At 33.7% G+C, this 18830-nt stretch overlaps 2 long non-coding RNA genes across 2 annotated transcripts; one reads left to right on the forward strand and one right to left on the reverse strand.

Moving 5' to 3' along the window:
- Positions 1-3422: 3422 nt before the first annotated feature.
- On the forward strand, positions 3423-5247 carry LOC127845712 (uncharacterized). Its single transcript, XR_008033330.1, has 4 exons — positions 3423-3543; positions 4227-4256; positions 4424-4493; positions 4753-5247. It is a non-coding gene; the product is annotated as an uncharacterized LOC127845712 (long non-coding RNA).
- A 132-nt stretch (positions 5248-5379) lies between these two features.
- On the reverse strand, positions 5380-5985 carry LOC127845714 (uncharacterized). The gene is made up of 2 exons (XR_008033332.1): positions 5947-5985; positions 5380-5654 (listed from the first exon to the last, which is right to left on the reverse strand). It is a non-coding gene; the product is annotated as an uncharacterized LOC127845714 (long non-coding RNA).
- Between the last annotated feature and the right edge of the window lie 12845 nt (positions 5986-18830).

Raw genomic sequence — 18830 nt, forward strand, 5'->3', positions numbered from 1 at the left:
TACGACCTGTCATCTTATTGAACCGTATGCTTCTTTATGAATTAGTACAACATAATTTAATTTATTTTAATGCATTAACGAATAAAACAAAAGCAAACAATGTTTATTTTCAAATTTGAAGGAAACATGACAAGCAAAGGCTATAAGCATTCTCTATAAATATGCATTACATCCATATTTCAATATCTTCTTGATATTTAGAATTACACATGTATGTTGCAACATTTAATCGTTATGTACAGAAACTCATTTCAATTGTATATTTCGAACTTAAATAAATGCCTAGTTATGCACAACAAACTAAGTACACTCACAAAGTATACCTTTTATCAAAATTATAAACTCATAAACGTTTCATTATTTTTCTTTTATTAAACAATGGCATTACGTCGAGACAGGGTATAACATTATGAGCATATTGTGACAATAAACTGTAACACATTTGAGTTGTTTTTTAATTAATATTTATAACGATACGACGTAGACGTTGTTCTTGTTTTAAATTTGTTCGATGCATTTGTCTAAGGATTCACACTATACAAATGAATCATATTGTAAATAGTCAGAAGTATGCGTCGGCAATCAGGAATTGTAACCTTTTAATGAGGTATTAAAATGTATAACGTGTTCGGATCATAAAACAGATTAGTTATAATTACTGAGCTGTTTGTTATTGATTACATACATGTATGTGCATTCCCTAAGGAGTCAACTTCAATAGTTTTTAATATAATGCAATAGTTTGGTTTGGACAATGTCATTATTAAACTTCGACAAGTGGATAGTACAAGACGTTCTTTGTACTTCAAAAGCTTTATAATCTGCCATTTAATATTGTCAACTGTTAAACGCATGCAGAGTAAGCAAAACATGTCATTCGGGAATCATATCGCATGCACACGCATATATGGACACAACCGGGTCGACCTCCAATATACTTTAGTAAGATTAATTTGAGTTAGCTACAATTTTTTGTATCATTTATATGATACTCCTGACACTCGCACCTAATACGTATATAATTGACGTACGTAATTATCTTCTTGTGGTTTATTAATTTGCTTTAAAGTTCAACGCGTTGGGGTACAATAAAAAAAACTAGCTGCGTCCTCGCACCCGGTGTTAAGTCACTATACCAATTTGAGGATGTTTTGCTAAGATCAATTTATTTTACGTTCTACTTTTCTGCATTATAGGTAATGCAACCGCGCAAATCATACTGTATAACACTTCGAATAACACATTTAATGAACAGTATATTACTAAACCACCTTATTGACACTCTGTGCATTGGTTCATTTATTGAGCACATTTCGTGCACTAGTATCTACATATGCCTTATTATAGACAAAATTACAATGCTGTGTTATATTTGTTTAGACAAGTGCGTCAATTCTGCACAAAGTGTGAGGTTCTGTTTGCCTTTAAATCTGTTGAACCGGAATCGTTGCCGATTCTAATAAATCTCGTCTGTTTTTGAAAAAGTGGGTTATCATTAAATTTAGATTTTAAATTGTGGTAATGTGTCATATGTAACAAAACTCGAGGGAGCTTTTGAATATGATCCTAACACGCCTAATGCTAGAACTCTTGGCATTACCAGGACACATGCTTAATATGAATTTATGAAAAGATCTTCTGCAGCCAATTGTATAAATATGGATAACTTTAGCCAATCCAAAAGATAACCTTTGGTTAACTTTATCCGTTTTTGGATATGTTATCCAACGTGGTTATCCTATTGTATAAAAATGCAAGTCGCATTGGATATCTTTATCCGATTTGGTTAAAGTTAGCCAAACATAAAAAACCCACAATGCATATTTAATCTGGTTCCGGTCAAGACGGTTTCGCGGAAAGTGTCATTTCAGACGACAACAAAATGGCTGAAACGCTTTCGCTTCGTAAAAAACGTTCAGTTAACTTTTCCCATGAGGAAACTGCTCTAATCCGTGAAGGTGTTATGAAATTTGACAAAGTTTTGACAAAGAAATTTTCAAGCGGCTCAACACCAGTCACCAAGAAAATTCAAGATGGGGCGTGGGCCGAAATAACGGAAAAAGTGAATTCCGTCGGTCGTGCGTTGCGCACGATTGACGACGTGAAAGGTATGCGAACGCCAACATTGATATTTTTCGGCCATTCGTTAATATGAGATATGTAAATATATGTATTTATTAATACTTAACTGATGTATTTAGGTGTTAGTATTCCACATGCCGAAGTCGAAGAACAACGTCCGTGCGCATGTAATCATAGCGCCGTTTGAAACGCAATATGAATCCGTATACAATTTCTAGAGACTAATATATAGAGATTATGCATAATTACAAAAATTTATAGAGCTTATTGTCATTCCTTCAATTTCAGAAATGAACAATTAGCATTTTCCGTAAATATCTGACAAGTTTCAAATTGCGCGAGTGACTGATTGTAATATGTTGCCGAGATAGAATAAGACACAATTATGTAATCAGTAATTTTATTGTGTGTTATTTATTTAGAAAAATATCGGAAAATGGTCTCGAAGGCCAGAGAGTCGCTTACGATGGAGCGAAAAAACGCCCGGCAGACGGGTGGCGGACAACCGATGAAAGCCGCAGACACGGTAACGATGTCAATCATTGAAACAATGAAGGATACGCCGTCCTTCAGTGGGATTCCGGGTGCTTCTCAATCCGAAACCACCATCGGTATGTGACCACCCGCGTACTTAATTATTAAAAAAATTTTAACTATATTGATTATGAAAGCTCCACTGCAATTGTACCTAATTTATAAATACAACACAATCAGATTATACCTAAATCATAAACCACTGAAAAGAATTACACTGTCGAGTGCGTAATTTTTCTGTGCCAGCTACATACATGTATCTAACTATTCTTACCTTTCATTCAATATATTCACATAATTCCATTTTAATCCATACATATTTTTATTCTCGTTAGGTGCAGTGCGCAGCGCAACAGGATTTGTTGAGCTGCTCCAACTGGATGGTAATTAAATCCAATTTATTATAATTTCCTTTGCAAGAAACAAAACACATTCCATGTGCCTCCATGTCGCTTAAAAATCACACTGTCACTGATAAACATTACACGCTTCTATGCATAGAATTTTCTAGATTGTGTAGTCTTTTAGAAGAGTTCATTTTTTTCGTAGGTTAATTTATACTAAAATAATCAATACTATGTACGCAAATGCCTTTAATGATTAGCGAGAAATTGGCATTATAATCGTACTATTAATATTCTTTCTTGCAAGTATGCTTATAATCTGAGAAATCATGCGTTTGTTTATAAAAGTGTTACATGCTCTTGTATGTGACATCTCCACGACTCCGACATTGGCGTAGGTCAGTTTGCCAAGGCAAATGAGGCTACTTTAGGGGAATACATAATATTGTTACTTTTAATAGTATTTAAATATGTATAAATCATTTTTTATATATATTTCAATGATGTTCATGTATTTACATTTTAGACTTCCTCAACTTTGCTGATGATATTCGTCCATTCGACGATGATGAAACAGTAAATGGTAAGTTATATTGTTACTTTTACTTTTTTAAATACATGACTTTGTAATAGCAACATGTCAAGGAAAGTTAGATAGCTTGTCATTAATGTTCACTTTCATCCAACAATGATAATCAATTAATATGGAGCATTAAGAAAAACACACAAATGACATTACATAACAATTTATCACTCAATAAATCAAGTATTATTTATTTATTGTTGTACATGCATCAAAACATGGCTTTAACAATAGTAATAATTTACTTACACATTTATACAAAACAAAATTTAACATTTTGAAATCAGTGATTTTGTTTGCCCAAAATTACAGCCTTTTACAAAATGTTTCCCAAATGCAAAAAGTTAAAAAAAAGGTTGTTTTTTAACAGCAAAAAGTAACTTTTTTTCCAATTGTTGATCCACAGTCACAATTTTTTATTGCACTGATTTGTTTCAAGCTTTAAAAAAAATAAGTTGCACAGCTTGACTACCAACTTTTGAAATTGAGTTGCCCAGGCCAAAATCTACTTGCCCCGGGCTCATTGTCAACCACTAATTTCCATCCCTGATGCAGTTATAAATAATTGATATACTGTTGCTCTTAATCATATTGACTATATATGTTTAAAAAAATCACAGGAAACTATAATAAGTTAATAATGTTTTCTAAATTATTAATAAATGATTTCATTTTTTTTCCAGAAACATCAAAAGACAGCAGTGCAGATCAAGGTAAATAGCATAATTGGCAATCAAGAAACGCCTATTGACCACACTTATGAAGTTAATAAGATAAGTTAAATGCATTAAATTAAAGTGTTTTATTCCATAGAAAATATTGAAACTTAACATTGTAAATAAGTATTTAACAAGATGTAAAATAAATATCTGCATTTCAGTTCTTAGTGTGCCTGTTCCTGTGAATAATAAGGAAATTAAACCAAGCAGGAATCCAGCTGTTGGTAAAAGGTATATCCTAATTTTTTTCTCATTTGTTACATATTCAAACTTTGTGTAATAATTTCATTTATTTAATAAATTTAATAATATCATTACGGAAATCAAATTTAAATGGAAAAACTCTTAGACCTTACTTAGATTTAAAAATCAACATAAACACTGCAGATGTATGACATAATAAATAAGATTTTGTTATTAAGTTATAATAACTTATTATTTATAAATGTTTATGGTAAAAAATGCTACAAAGCACTTTCCTATAAATCAGGAAAGAGCAGACCCTGAGGGAACTGCAGATGGCATATTATGCTGGAGCCATTGCAGTTCAACAGGAAAAGTTGCTCCTTATGAAATCCCAGAGAGAGTTTTTTGAGGAGGGAAAGCTCATGATGGCATTTGCCAAAGACAAACTGTAAAAGAATGTCATAAAACAACATTTTTTATCATTTTGAAAAAAAAAATTCTAAAAATGATAATAAATGATACAAATTACATTTGTAGCCGGGGTTTGTGTAAACAACACAATGGGTTTTAAGTTCCAAGTTTTTAATATATGTGAATGATGGTCAGTGTCCAAGACTTAGTGTAGAAAGGGGCAATTGAAAATAGCCAACTACAACATCTACCTCTTGCAAGGTTTTACATACAAGTGACTTAACATTTAGTTACTATTTAAAATTATATGGATGAACATGAAATCATCTCACAATAAACACAAAAATGTAAATAAAGTAAGTTAGAGAGTAGACACTCAGTTGTAGACAGTGTTTACAAGGTGCATGAGAAAATTCCTGACCTATATTTAAATACATCTGTTCAATCAGCTGATGGCTGACCTAGTTGTCAGTTAAATGTAAACATAATGGATCTCTATAATTATGCACAGGGAAAATAATCAAAATTATTAAACTATATATTTATGAACACACATTTTAAAGACTTGTTTTGTCTTTATCAGATGTAAATGAACACACATTTTATAGACTTGTTTTGTCTTTATCAGATGTAAATGAACACACATTTTATAGACTTGTTTTGTCTTTATCAGATGTAAATGAACACACATTTTTAAGACTTGTTTTGTCTATGTCCGTACATCAGTCTGAATACTATTACGCCATACATAGATCAAGTCACCCATGGTGCCTTGTAATGTCCGTCCGTCTTCATCTGCAATTAATGTTATTTATTGATGATTAGTTTTATTACTCATTATTATTGTTATTAATATTGTTATAAATATTATTATTTATTTATGTTATAAATGGTTTTTTAATATTCAATATTATTATTAATATTATAATTATTGTGCATTGCTTATTAATGTAATGCTTTTGTTCATTTTTAAGCTAGATTTAAACAGCCTTTTACTTGCTAAGTAAAATATTTTTAACAAATTTATTGCACATAGTCATAACATTTGTTTCATGTATTCTTAGCATTTAATGAATTATTTTCAAACCTGAAATAGTTTGCAGTTATTGCATCCCTGATAGCCTGCCCATCAGGGTTACCCTCAAGCTGGACAAGTGGTGGAGGTTGAGGGTCTTCTTCCTCTGGGAATGCCTCCCTCTCACCCCATGCCTTAGCGAGATTGTGCAATACTACACATGCCAGAATTATTTTTGTTACCTTGCCCGGCTTCATTCGTACCTTAATGTTTAAAGAACATTATTAAACATTTTTAAATTAAAATAAGTTAATTTAGTGCATATTTTTAGATATTTCATGATATTAAACATAAATGTTTTAGTGCTTATTAACACATTAATACTTAATTAATACCTCTCCATGAAGGACATGAAACCTCCGCTTCAGTACACCGAATGCTCTTTCGATAACATTTCTTGTCTTTGCATGTGCGTCATTGAACATCTGTTGCTGTGGGGATCCTGGTGTAAATATGCTATAGTTACAATATTAATTTCAAACATATAACATCAACATGAACTTAGACATGTGTTATAAGAAAAGATTCAGTACAATGTATTTTGTAAAGACCGGTAAATTGATAAGGTGTTCAACAGAGAAGCACTCACCAGGATGCAGGTAAGGTGTCATGAGAAACTTCCTGCATGGATAGGCACTGTCCCCTAACACAATTCCATCCTCCAAACCTTTGAACAGAACAATTAAACAACAATTACAGAATGATCCTCTTCTAAATGTATATAATTTTTGGGGGAGATCAAAGGAACGTTCCCAGTGGGGTTCGAACCCATGACATCCAGTTCGCTAGGCGGACATCCATTACGCCACGGCGAATAACCTTTTATAAGTATACATTTATAAATGAGAAACAGGAACATGCAGAACAATAAATGAAATAGCATTAAAAAAAAAATCCATTTTAGAATATGCGCTTACCATGATGATGGGCTTCCAAATAATCAGATAGTACTGAGGTTCTGAAAACATGAGCATCATGAGTACTTCCAGGCCATGTGGCATTTATGCTGGTGAATACACCTGAAATATGATTACATAGAATATAATGTATGCAATTTAACTTTAGACATTCCGTTGCAGTAAATCATTCAAATAGTATGATACATCTTATTATTAAAATGTAGCAAGAAAATAATTCTTTGTAGCCTCTTTTACTGTATATTCATCCCCTTAAGAGTGAAATTGACTTTTTCTACTGAATGAAAAGAATTTCACCACAAGTGAGACATTTAATTAGACATTTTATATCTTTCCAACAAAAGTATGGCAAAATAATTTACAACGCACACCCTAGCAACCACTAATTTGTCTGTATCTTTCCTATCAATCTGTTCAATCAACATTTTTATAGGAAAACATAAATCTTTTGAAGTAATTTTGATATAATCATTAAAAAATATATCTTATAGACTAATAAACACAAAAACACTGTTTAAAAGTGAATATTTTCAAAATTATTATTTTCTCTCTAACAAAATCTAAAATTCACATGTTTTTAACCAAAATAGAACATCTATGTTGTATGTTTTTTAAATAAGCATTACTTACTTAAGTTTTTTTTTAGAAAAATGTCATAATTACCAAAATAAGGGGGCGGATGAATTTATAGGGTTGGATGAATATAGAGGAAAGAAGGCTATTAGAATTCCCTGTCTTGTGCCTCTATAATACAAAGGATCAGACTATATTTTAACCATGAAACAGACTTTACCTATCTTTATTTAGAATCGTTACGTCATTTGAACTGAGTACATGTGAGTTTTTGGGCGCAAAATATGCATTACACTGTGGAAATTTGGACTTAAAGGACGTGTGGTAAAAGAAAAACTGAATAATAAAAAATCGTACCAGATCATAAGTAAGTGTTACGGAATCTTTGATCTGGTGTGTAAAACAGCAGGATGCATATAAATATAAATAAATGGATTTATAAAATGAAGGGATACTCAAACTTGAAGGTAAGAACTAAAATTATGTTTTGAATTTTTGTGTACAAATTGATAAATACCTCGATGGTCGCACGTTGCCTGTACATTGACACTGTGATAGTGCTTTCTGTTCACATATTGCTCCTCGTGTTCATGGGGAGCAATGATGCGAACGTGCGTTCCGTCGATCGCCGCAATTACAGACGGAAATCCAGCGATTTTGAAAAAATTCTGTTTAATAATTGATTTATGTCTGTCCGTCGTCGGGAATTTAATTGTTTGGTCTTTCAGGTCACACAGTTCGTCAGTTACTCTGGTCACTACCCTTGAAACCGTGGCAATGTCCACCCCAAAAGTATCCCCTATTAATTGCAAAAAATTTCCAGAAGCAAAAAATCTCAGTGTTATCAATATTTGCTGCCTCGGTGTCAAGGGTTGATTCCGTCCAGTTGGTCTCTCAAGTCTATGTCCGATCAGTCGTTCTATGCGGTCAATGCTGTCAGGTGTAAATCTAAATCGTCGTCGTATTTCTTCAGGGTCGTCAGTTTCCGTAAATCTGTCTATTCGTCGAAATTGTCTTGGTCGTCTAGCGTTCGGTATGTCAAAGTCAGCCATTTTGTCAGCGCGTTCTTCATTTGGATAAAGATAACCGACGTCAAATATCTTGGCTAAATCTTATCCAAAACTTAACCAGAACGTGAACCTTTTTGGATAACTATTTTTTTTATACAATCGCTAACCGAAAAAGATATCCTAAAATTGAAGATAACCAAAAGTTATCCGCTGGATAAGAGTTATCCATATTTATACAATTGGCTGCTGGCGACAAATGTCAATGGGTATTGATCGGTTTATACGGAATCCGGATAGTGCTATCTATAATCTCGCCCTTCTTTCATCAAGGGCGAGACACGGTTCACGATATTTTGCGCGACAGTCGCGGCGACGCACGATATTTTGCACGACAGTCGCTGCGACGCACAGTGTATTTTACACGAAATATCGTCCTTGTGCGACAGTCGCACTTTTATATGCGATATCTCGCCCTTTAAACACAACCTTCGCCCTTTGAACACGACCGTCGCCATTTATGAACGCGACCGTCGCCTTTTTATATGCAATATATAGCATATAAAAGGTCGACGGTCGTGTTCAAATGGCGACGGTCATGTTCAAAGGGCGATATCTCGCATATAAAAGGACGACGGTCGCGTTTTAAAAGGGCGACGGTCGTGTTCAAAGGGCGACGGTCGTGTTCAAAGGGCGAGATATCGCATATAAAACGGCGACGGTCGCGTTCATAGAGGGCTACGGTAGTGTTCAAAGGGCGACGGTCGTGTTCAAAGGGCGAGCTATCGCATATAAAATGGCAACTGTCGCACAAGGGCGATATTTCGTGTTAAATATATTGTGCGTCGCCGCGAGTGTCGCGCAAAATATCGTATATCGTGTGTCGCCCTTGATGAAAGAAGGGCGATATTATAGATGGCACTATCCGGATTCCGTAGGTTTATGTTAACCTGTGCAGTGTGGAATAGTAAAAACGAAAAAGGCTATGTCAAAGTTCAATTAACGAACTTAGCGCTCTAATAGGGATATTCCACTACGACCCGATTCCCCACGATTTGTCCCGATATCCGATATTTTGAGGTCGAGGACATTCGTAGCTCAATCGGCGGAGATCCTTTCTCATTCGCAGCTAGTCGTGGGCTGGTCGTAAGTGATTCCTGCAACTCGTGAGCTCCCGAAAAATCGTGTCCATATTTTAAACGTGTTTAAAATTTGACCCAGACATCCACGACTGAATTTAATCGCAGTTGACTCGTAACAGCGTCGTAGTGTGTTCTAGGGCGTCGTAATGGCATCGTAGGTAATTCGTGACTCAATCGGGAAATCGGTGATCTGTCTACGAATTAGCTACGACTTTGTCAAGACTCTTACGAGTTCACCCCGAGTAAGTTGCGAGCCCGCTAAGATTATCGCGATTTAGATCAAGACTCTCACGAGTTCACCCCAAGTGAGTTGCGAGTCCGCTAAGATTCTCGCGCTTTAGATCAATATCAATAGATATTGGCGCATAATTCATGGGTGCGTTCGGTGAGGTCCTAGCTTAGTCGTGACATAGTCGAATTCGACTTGAATACGTGAGTTCGCCCATGAACACATGGTAAGGTTTACTAAATCTCCATGATATGACCTAATATCTGTTTAAAACAGAAAACGAATGAATTATCAAACAAAGTGTGTGCTCTGATGTGGCTCTGTAATTTCTGTTTGAAAAGTTTATTAAATATGCAAAGTAAGAGAGCACGCATAAGCGCGAGTTTGATATATATCGCATGGCTATTATGCTGTTTATATACCATACTCGCTTTAACGTTTACAAATGGCAGGTTCGAAATAATGTGTTTTTTTTACACTCATGATCGCGTTTAACGTTAATTATACACGTTTTAATTCGCAATTCATTTATAGAATCACGACAAATGTCAAATACAATACAGATAATGCATAGTTGTTTCATTGATATATAAACATATAATGGATTGAATATAACTGATTTAAAATCAACGTTTTTAAACTATTATTAAATCTTTTCCCCAGAATATGCTGTCCTATTTAAAGCTGAGATTCATTTACTTTTATCAATGATAATCAGCGAGGTATGCAGATTTGAATTAAACAAACTTCTCTTTAAAAAAACTGCATCAACATGCTTTTTGAGTATGTGTTCCGATAATATAGAGGGCATTTTTCAGAAAATTGACATATATGTGAATATACAATTAATAAAAAAATAGCCGACAACAACTGATTAAGCGTTAACTTTCCCGGGTACGGTAGAAAAATCGAGCTATCTCAATCGGATTGGCTCGGTCTTTTACATAGATTGCCATTGTGAAGAATTTTTTCATGGTATTATAACTTAGACGAGCTGCTGAAACAGCATCGTCAAAAATGAAACACATTTTCGATAAATCGTTTTTAATTCACGTCAGTACAGAAATTGATAATTACTACCTAGTCTCTATAGCAGTATGCAACAAAGAATTTTCATTTCTGGTACACTTACAATTGTGTGTTATATGCGTTAAAAAGTGTAAGGTTATCGGGAACAGAAGTGTTGAACATAAGAAGATAATGATTATGTACATTATGTCGATGCCTCCGTTATCCGACATGTCCGCTTACGGAAATCAGTGTTTACAACATCACACATACAACCTATTAAACCATATTCTATATTCGTTCATATGTCATTGAATTCTATCAAAATGTCAGTATTTAAAGCACAGTACTTATTCTACATTATGGAACAGTAAACACATTGGTAAGAATAGTAACAATATACTCATTTTAAGGAGAAGGTAAAACTCGGATATCAGACTGCCCAATTTGTTGAAAGTCTCTGTTATCCAACGTGCCTTTTATCGGGAATCGAAGTGACTCACAATATCATGCATACCACCTTTTGAAACATTCTCTATCGTCGTTTATATTTCTTTTAGTACTATCCAAAGTATGTTTATTACATAAAAATGTGTACTGACCAGCCAGTTTTTGCTGTTTTCCGGTGGAATTTTGATGCAAATATATAAAAACAATTCTTAAAATGCCTCCTTCACAATAAATAAGGATATACTTTTTTTTAACAACTCCACCATCTACCGTGTCTCAAAAATAATATTAAGGATATAAATTAAAAACAAACTAACGCCCTAATATGTCGCGCGTGGCGTTTGTTTTGCTCTGTAATCGTATTGCCATGTAACTGCCATGTAATGTTATCCATGTAACTGCAATACCAGCGTGGTGGCACAACAACAACAGATGATAGTAAATCATATGTACATGCACTCTGTTATGCTTTCGATCCTATACGTTTGAATAAGTTACTATAGACACTGAACATATTCAATTCACTTTTGATATTTTATGTTTAAGAACTTTTGTCATTTTCAAACGTATTGTCGATTTTTCAAACACAAATATTCTCGACTGTCGAGCTTTTTTCACGCAGCATTTAAATGTTTTTCTCCAATTTCTTCTCATCTAGTATTAAAAGTATGTCTATGTGTTAAACAATGTGCCAATGTGTAAGCTTCATACACGGGGAACAAACTAGATGAACGTGTAGTCTTTTGTTGTTATGGTCCACAAAAGTATATGCTTTTGAAAAAAAAGCTGCCAATTTCCTTACGTCAAAATTAATAGAAATAACATGACAAACATGTATACTGACTTGGAAGGCATTCAAGTGCTCAATGATGTTCGTCGCTCCATTGATGGCGTCAAAACACATCCACCATGCGGCTTGTTGCTAAATTAAAACAAAAGAAAAGCTAGGGAGTGTATTGAAAATGCGATATACATATTAGAAAAAATCTATATATTGTAATTGTTATTGGCGTCGCACTTAAGTGCGGCGACTCGTATTTGATACGGTTTTTTTTTTTCGCTTATGGGAGGAGAAGTTATTTTACGGATCAATGTATATATTTTTGTTGTCAGAATATCTTGCATAGTGGTGATTTTTTGTGTAGATAAGTGTAAATAAGTACTGCATTTGTGCCTATTACATTTACTACAACATTTATTGCCAATAATGCAAGCTAATTCTTTATTTAATAAGTGATCACAGGGACTGGGCAAACATAAAAATCACAGGGACTTGGCAAATACGTGTACCGGTGAAACTTTCTGGTTTTGTATAAAAACAAAACATAATCAAAATATATTTATTTTGTGGTTTTTCTTACAATAGCGCAGACTTTTGCTGTTCGAGTTTTGGGTAACGTGTATTTTCTTCAATTTTACAAGACGAGAGCGATTACACGGTTTATTGCTTTATTGATAACCGTCACACTATAGTCACTGTTTAATATCTTAGTTAGAAGGTGATTTTTCAAACGGTTCCGTAGTGTAGTGGTTACACGCTCGCTTCACATGTGAAAGGCCCAAGGTTCGAGCCCCAGTAGAATCAAAATAATTTATTTGTGTTCTATGTTTACTTTTTGTTTTGATGTAGCCATTTTAGTTATAACACAACATCATAGATTATGGTTATTTGGGGGTTATAACACAAAATCATAGATAATGGTTATACCAGTATCTTTTTCTATTTTGTTTAAAATAATCCGCCAATATATTAATATATACAGTAGAAAAAAAATGTTTCATGTAACTTCATTGAGTGCCTTTTACACTGAAATTCCCGACGCCCTTTGATGCTTTGCATCAATACTTATCTTGTTCGTGCCTGTGATCCGATTTGTGAGGTAATCTGTCCGTAGACTTATCGAGGAATGGTGCGTGAACAAAATTGTGCAGGTTGTAAACATAGGGTACATTGAGCGTGAAAACCGTGACACGGAGTTAACAACATAAGACCGCCAGTATTTGGCTCGGCTACTATTGGATAAACATCAGACGCCCGATAACACAAAGAAGCAATTTTGTCCTATATATGTTAAGAGGCCCCAACTGGTACATCAAAAAAGCATAGTAAATCAAAGCGAACTAAACGGTCTAGATGTTGTCATGACCATACGGGCAAGTCGTAAAATAAAAAGAGAAACTATTGGTTCTGAATGTATATACAACATAGATAGAAAATTTATAGCATAGTAAATCAAATCGAATTAAACGGTTACAATTGGATATACATCGAGAAACTGGTAATATCACACATACGATTTCTACTGCAATCCCGATAGAGGCGTTAATGGCGTATTAAAGAAAGAGTATACATTGGGAAACTGGTTTGCCGTTTGGGGGCTCTTAGAGCTCTAGAGCTTATTCCGTCCCTGAATTTTTCTATAATATTATTAATTTGCAAGTTCTTAAGCGTGGCGAATCCGATCATTTTCCGACTAAATGTCAGATGAATATGGAGTATACGGATGATATAAATATTGTCAGTAATAATAAAGATAAATTATAATAATTGTTAAAAGTACAAGTAAATTTGAAAAAGTATTTTTATATGGCTTTAAATGTTTATTTGATAAAGACAACGAAGCATTAATGCACAACATATATGAAAACATTAATGCAGTTTGATAAAAAAATCCTCATTCTATCATAAAGCTGGCGAATTTATGTCATAGTCTCCGAAATGGATGAGAGACGAGCAACCGAAATCGTGGGACGAATAAAGTAACTTCAAAATGCAAAAATAGACGTACATGTATATACAGAAATTTCGGCTTTCCAATTCATCATATGACTTAAGGGAATATAAAATCGAAGAACCACATATAAAAATGACTGCAATGACAAAATACTGGAATACCAAACAGCAAACAGAAGGGAACTAATTAATAATCGCAAAAAGATAAAAACACCGCTGACACCATTTCATGTATTACAAAACAATGCTGAATACTGAAAGATATCTTACCTCAGAAAACATACATTATAACATACGATTTCATTTTCGAAATTGAGATTTTCAAATCATAAATGTAATATTGAGATTGTTAAACACTCAAATAACCCATTTGATGAAATACTATGTTTTTTTGGATAAAAATAATATACATGCTATTGATTGTGATTTTCATTCATTTGCCATTGTTTTAGATATCTTTTTGATGAGTACTATGGCTGATATTCAGTATATGATTTTGTTTCATTAATCGGATCAAATAATGATAAAATTACTCATTAAATAAAAAAAATGTGTTACAATCTATTAAACAACATCAATTCATAAATTTGTATGTTTATGCATATTTACCCGTGAAACAACATCAACTTGCATTTAAATGTATATCTACCTAAATATATCATGAATGAGGATTAAATTAGTTACTAGACAACTATATGTGCGTATATTGTATGTGCATACCGACATACGTATTATAGGGCCGTTGGCCTGTATTTACTTAGATACAATTGTTTGAGTTTGAGTTTGGTCATATACATACCAGACCACCAAAACAGTACATATCTGAAGCAGACTGAAATGAAATCAGCAAAAGTATCAACTACTGCTCATCTTCTAATCGTCATGTAATTGAAAAAAAAAAGATGTAACAATTAAAATTCGAAGCTTGGTTGTCTATCAAAAGGCACATACAATAGTTAAATTTTATCATATTGATATAATCATTACATCACGTAACTACAAAAACAATACGATTTTGAAGGAAGACAGAACACATTTCGTAATCTTAAAAGCGTTTAAACCAGATCTATAAGCAAATGTTGAACTACATGCGTCAGTATGAGTACCATGTATTCATTGATGACGTATTACCATTCCGCGTTTGGCTATAACGTCAAAATTATATTGATATGTAAAACTATATACATCATATTTACCCCGGGTCGTTGCCATTTTTGAACACAGACGCATGATTTAAAGAAACTGTGCAGAAGACCACTACCTGATGTTACATACTGAATACCTTAATACGAAGCCTTTGTTGTTTCAGCGAAGATGTTAAAAAGTGATTTAATATTTTAACATAAATATAATGTTATGTTAAGTTCAATGTAAAAGTCTATGTACATTGACCCACAAATTTGAACAAAAATAACCTGTAGAAGAAGCTTCAAACAAAATGCGAAGGCCTTTGGCCTTTGGGTCCAGGCAAGACAATATTTAAAGGCTTTCCCTATCTATGTCAATGGAAAACGTGTTAACACTTGGGATAGGCTAGGTTGCTTTCAAAGACATACTTAATATAAACTTAATATATGAAGCTCTATGATACCGCATGCAAAGTTCATGTCAAACTGGTGAGCTAAATACACATTTACTATGGATAAGTAATTGCCCTATGAAGTACTAAAAAGTGCAGTGATTTGTCATTAAAGGCAAATACAAACCGACGAAAAGAGCAACATCTTTACATCTTTTTAGGTTTCTTATAATAATTTATGTGACAATCATGAAGAACATTGAAGTAACATTTTTTAAGAGAAAAGTGGGAGCATACACGATTTACTACAGCATAAGAAATACTTATTACCTATGGTGAAAATATATTTCGTTAAGTCATTGCTTCTTCACTATTTACCCACTAAAATTACACAATTGTTTCTTATTTGGGAAAACGTATTGATTTTGCATTATTCAAAATTGAAGTAAGAGTTCCCTGATATAGAATAAGTAAATGTTAATGCACTGTTGAACATAAGAAAGGATAACTATGTTAAACAGTCCCGTGAACAAAGTTATAAAAGCCAATATGGATGAAATGTAATATACTTACACTAAATCTTTGAACATGTTTTATAACAGAGGTAGTATTTGGAACACATTAAAACTAATTGCATTTTCTGTTCCCATAGTTGAAAACTTACCTATTATCTAGCTAATATATCAAGATATGATCCTTCGTTATAGAACATACAAGAAATATCTTTAAAAAACAGATATACGGCGTTGATTGTGGTAGGAGTTGGTGAAAGGTACAGAGTTCAATGAATGAGATCAAAGATAGCGAATGTCTTTTTCTATGCAATTCTTAGCTGCATCACACGCAGTACGGGATGTAACGCGGAGTCTTCGCGGCTTATTTTACATTATTCCATATTGCTGGTCATAAACCTAAAGATACAAAGCAGAAAACCAAAAGAAGAATGGAAGTGAAATTAAAACATTTGAGTCAACCGGCCACACGCGAAGTATCCGTACATATTTTAAATATTTATGCGCGCGTTCTTCGAACAAACCTGTTTTAGTGGTTTGTCGGACATTGCTGTTTGATTCGATTATTTACAGTATCGAGAATCATCGCGCTCATGTTTAATACATTAGTCAATATGGTGAAATAATTCTTGTTAAATTAATCAAAAAAAAATATTTATCATGGTATTGTTGAAAACACATTAAGAATCTATTATTGACACACCATAATTATATCACTGAATATCTTCATTTCACATATTTCTGGTCTAAAGAAAATTCCAGTTCACATAGTTCACGCTATAGCGGCTATATTACATTACGATTTTTGTATTGGCCGCGAGCTGACCCTGATACCTTGCGGGTTGGAATGCAATGCATTAAAGGGAGACCACGCTTCCACTGCTGGAACGACAGATTGTTTAAACCTTTATACTTTTACATGTTAAATGTTCCATTTCGAAAACAATTTAAAATGGTTATGCCAAAACGAATATCAGGATAGGGAAAAACGATACTTTTATGAACTTAAATATACTAGTACACAGTCAGTGCCCCAGATAATTATTTGGGAAAAAGGGTTTTCACCCATTGATTTTGAAAAATAGGGTGATTTCATTCTTTAAATAGGATGAATGAGTTATAAAACTGCATATTTTAAAATCATTGTTGCTTTACTTCTGTTGAAGCTGCACACTTGGATTGCTTCAATAGGACTGTAAACTATCCTATTAATTAACTTTAACAAACTGATGTTTTATAACATTTTAAATCCTTAAAACTGCCCATAATATAAACTTCAAACTTAAAAAAAATCGATAACACGAATGATTCGGCACTTATTGGCTCTTGCTTTCTTTGTTCGAAAAAGTTAGCGACCGAGTGATATTTTGGCGCAACAATTGCGGACGTCTTTCGACCTCTCTTAGACATTTTTATTTCGCATCGTACTAGAAACTGAAAGTACAGACGTTTTGCAAATACATGCACAACGAGCGACGAATTAAGTCAGATTGAATACGCATGCATGTCGTCGTAAATAATTTGGTCAGACGCTTTATTTAACTATGAAATCTAGTCCGCTCAGCGTTTGAATAACTTTGATTGTTTTCCTGCTCCGTCATCCAGTCGCTTCCTAAAGAAAAGCGTCGCCGCATTACGCTAATAATTCCAAAGAGAAAAGGCATTTTCAATCGAAGCTATTGTATCGTACGCATCGAATTTGACGAATTTGCGTAAAAGTCAAATTGGTTGCGTTTTCAATACGCATTATATTGTATTTCTTTGCGTTTTTAAACATTTTTATAGGGTGAAAGACGCAGATACGCAGCTTATCTGGGGCACTGGTACACAGACAAGAATATGGAAGTAATTACTAAATATGAAAACAAAGCCTTTAAGTACAAACGCTCTGGCGCTGGCAATCCTCTTAAAATAAAAGGTGCACGCACAAACTGTATTGATGTCGAGAGTTGAGTGTAAAACTGTTCTATCTATCAAGCCTTTTCATACGAGATAAAATTGTTTCACGATGAACACGCAGTAAAACAGTGTTACAAACACTCATTTACTTTTGAAATGATGTTACAAATAAAGAACGGACTTCATGGATACTTGCAATAAACTCATTTTACAGTTCAAAAAGTTACGTTGTATGGCTCAATTTCAGAAGAATTGACATGTTCGTGTGCTGTTTCAGTAGCAATCATATGAGTCATATTTTTTTATTTAAATGTCTCTTCTATTTAGCATTATGAGCTTAATGTTTGGTACTGGTTGAATTGAAACCATTTGTAATTCCTTTTAAATGAATTACTGAACATTTTAAAAGTATGAGCACAGCTGTCAGTTGTATGTTCAATATACGTATGGCCTTTCTCTGGCCATTTGTCTTACATACAAGACTAGAGGCTGACATGGCATGGTGGGTGTAAACTGTCGTATGTTATAAGTACTAACATGTTATGTTCTTGCACCGACCATAAACATAGATTGTCACTCTAGTAAAATCAATCATAACACACACACACTGTTAACACAAGAAACACAAAACGCACAAACGACATCCGTCAAACAAACCTTTTTTAAAAAATCAATACATCAACAACAATATAACACTAATGTCAACTATTACTTAAATTGCCTGATTAATTTGATATCACATAAAGTGCGTTTGTTCTAAGAAGAATACTGTTGTTTGCGATGTATTGATACACCCCAGGTGTGATTGTAGCACTTACCTTTTCATGGACTGTGAAGTTGTTAATACGGGTGATATTATGTAACTACATATCGTACGATTCTAGCAAAGCCTAATTTCGATCACTT

Source organism: Dreissena polymorpha, chromosome 9 (genome assembly GCF_020536995.1).
Source record: "Dreissena polymorpha isolate Duluth1 chromosome 9, UMN_Dpol_1.0, whole genome shotgun sequence".
NCBI classification, from domain to species: Eukaryota; Metazoa; Mollusca; class Bivalvia; order Myida; family Dreissenidae; genus Dreissena; species Dreissena polymorpha.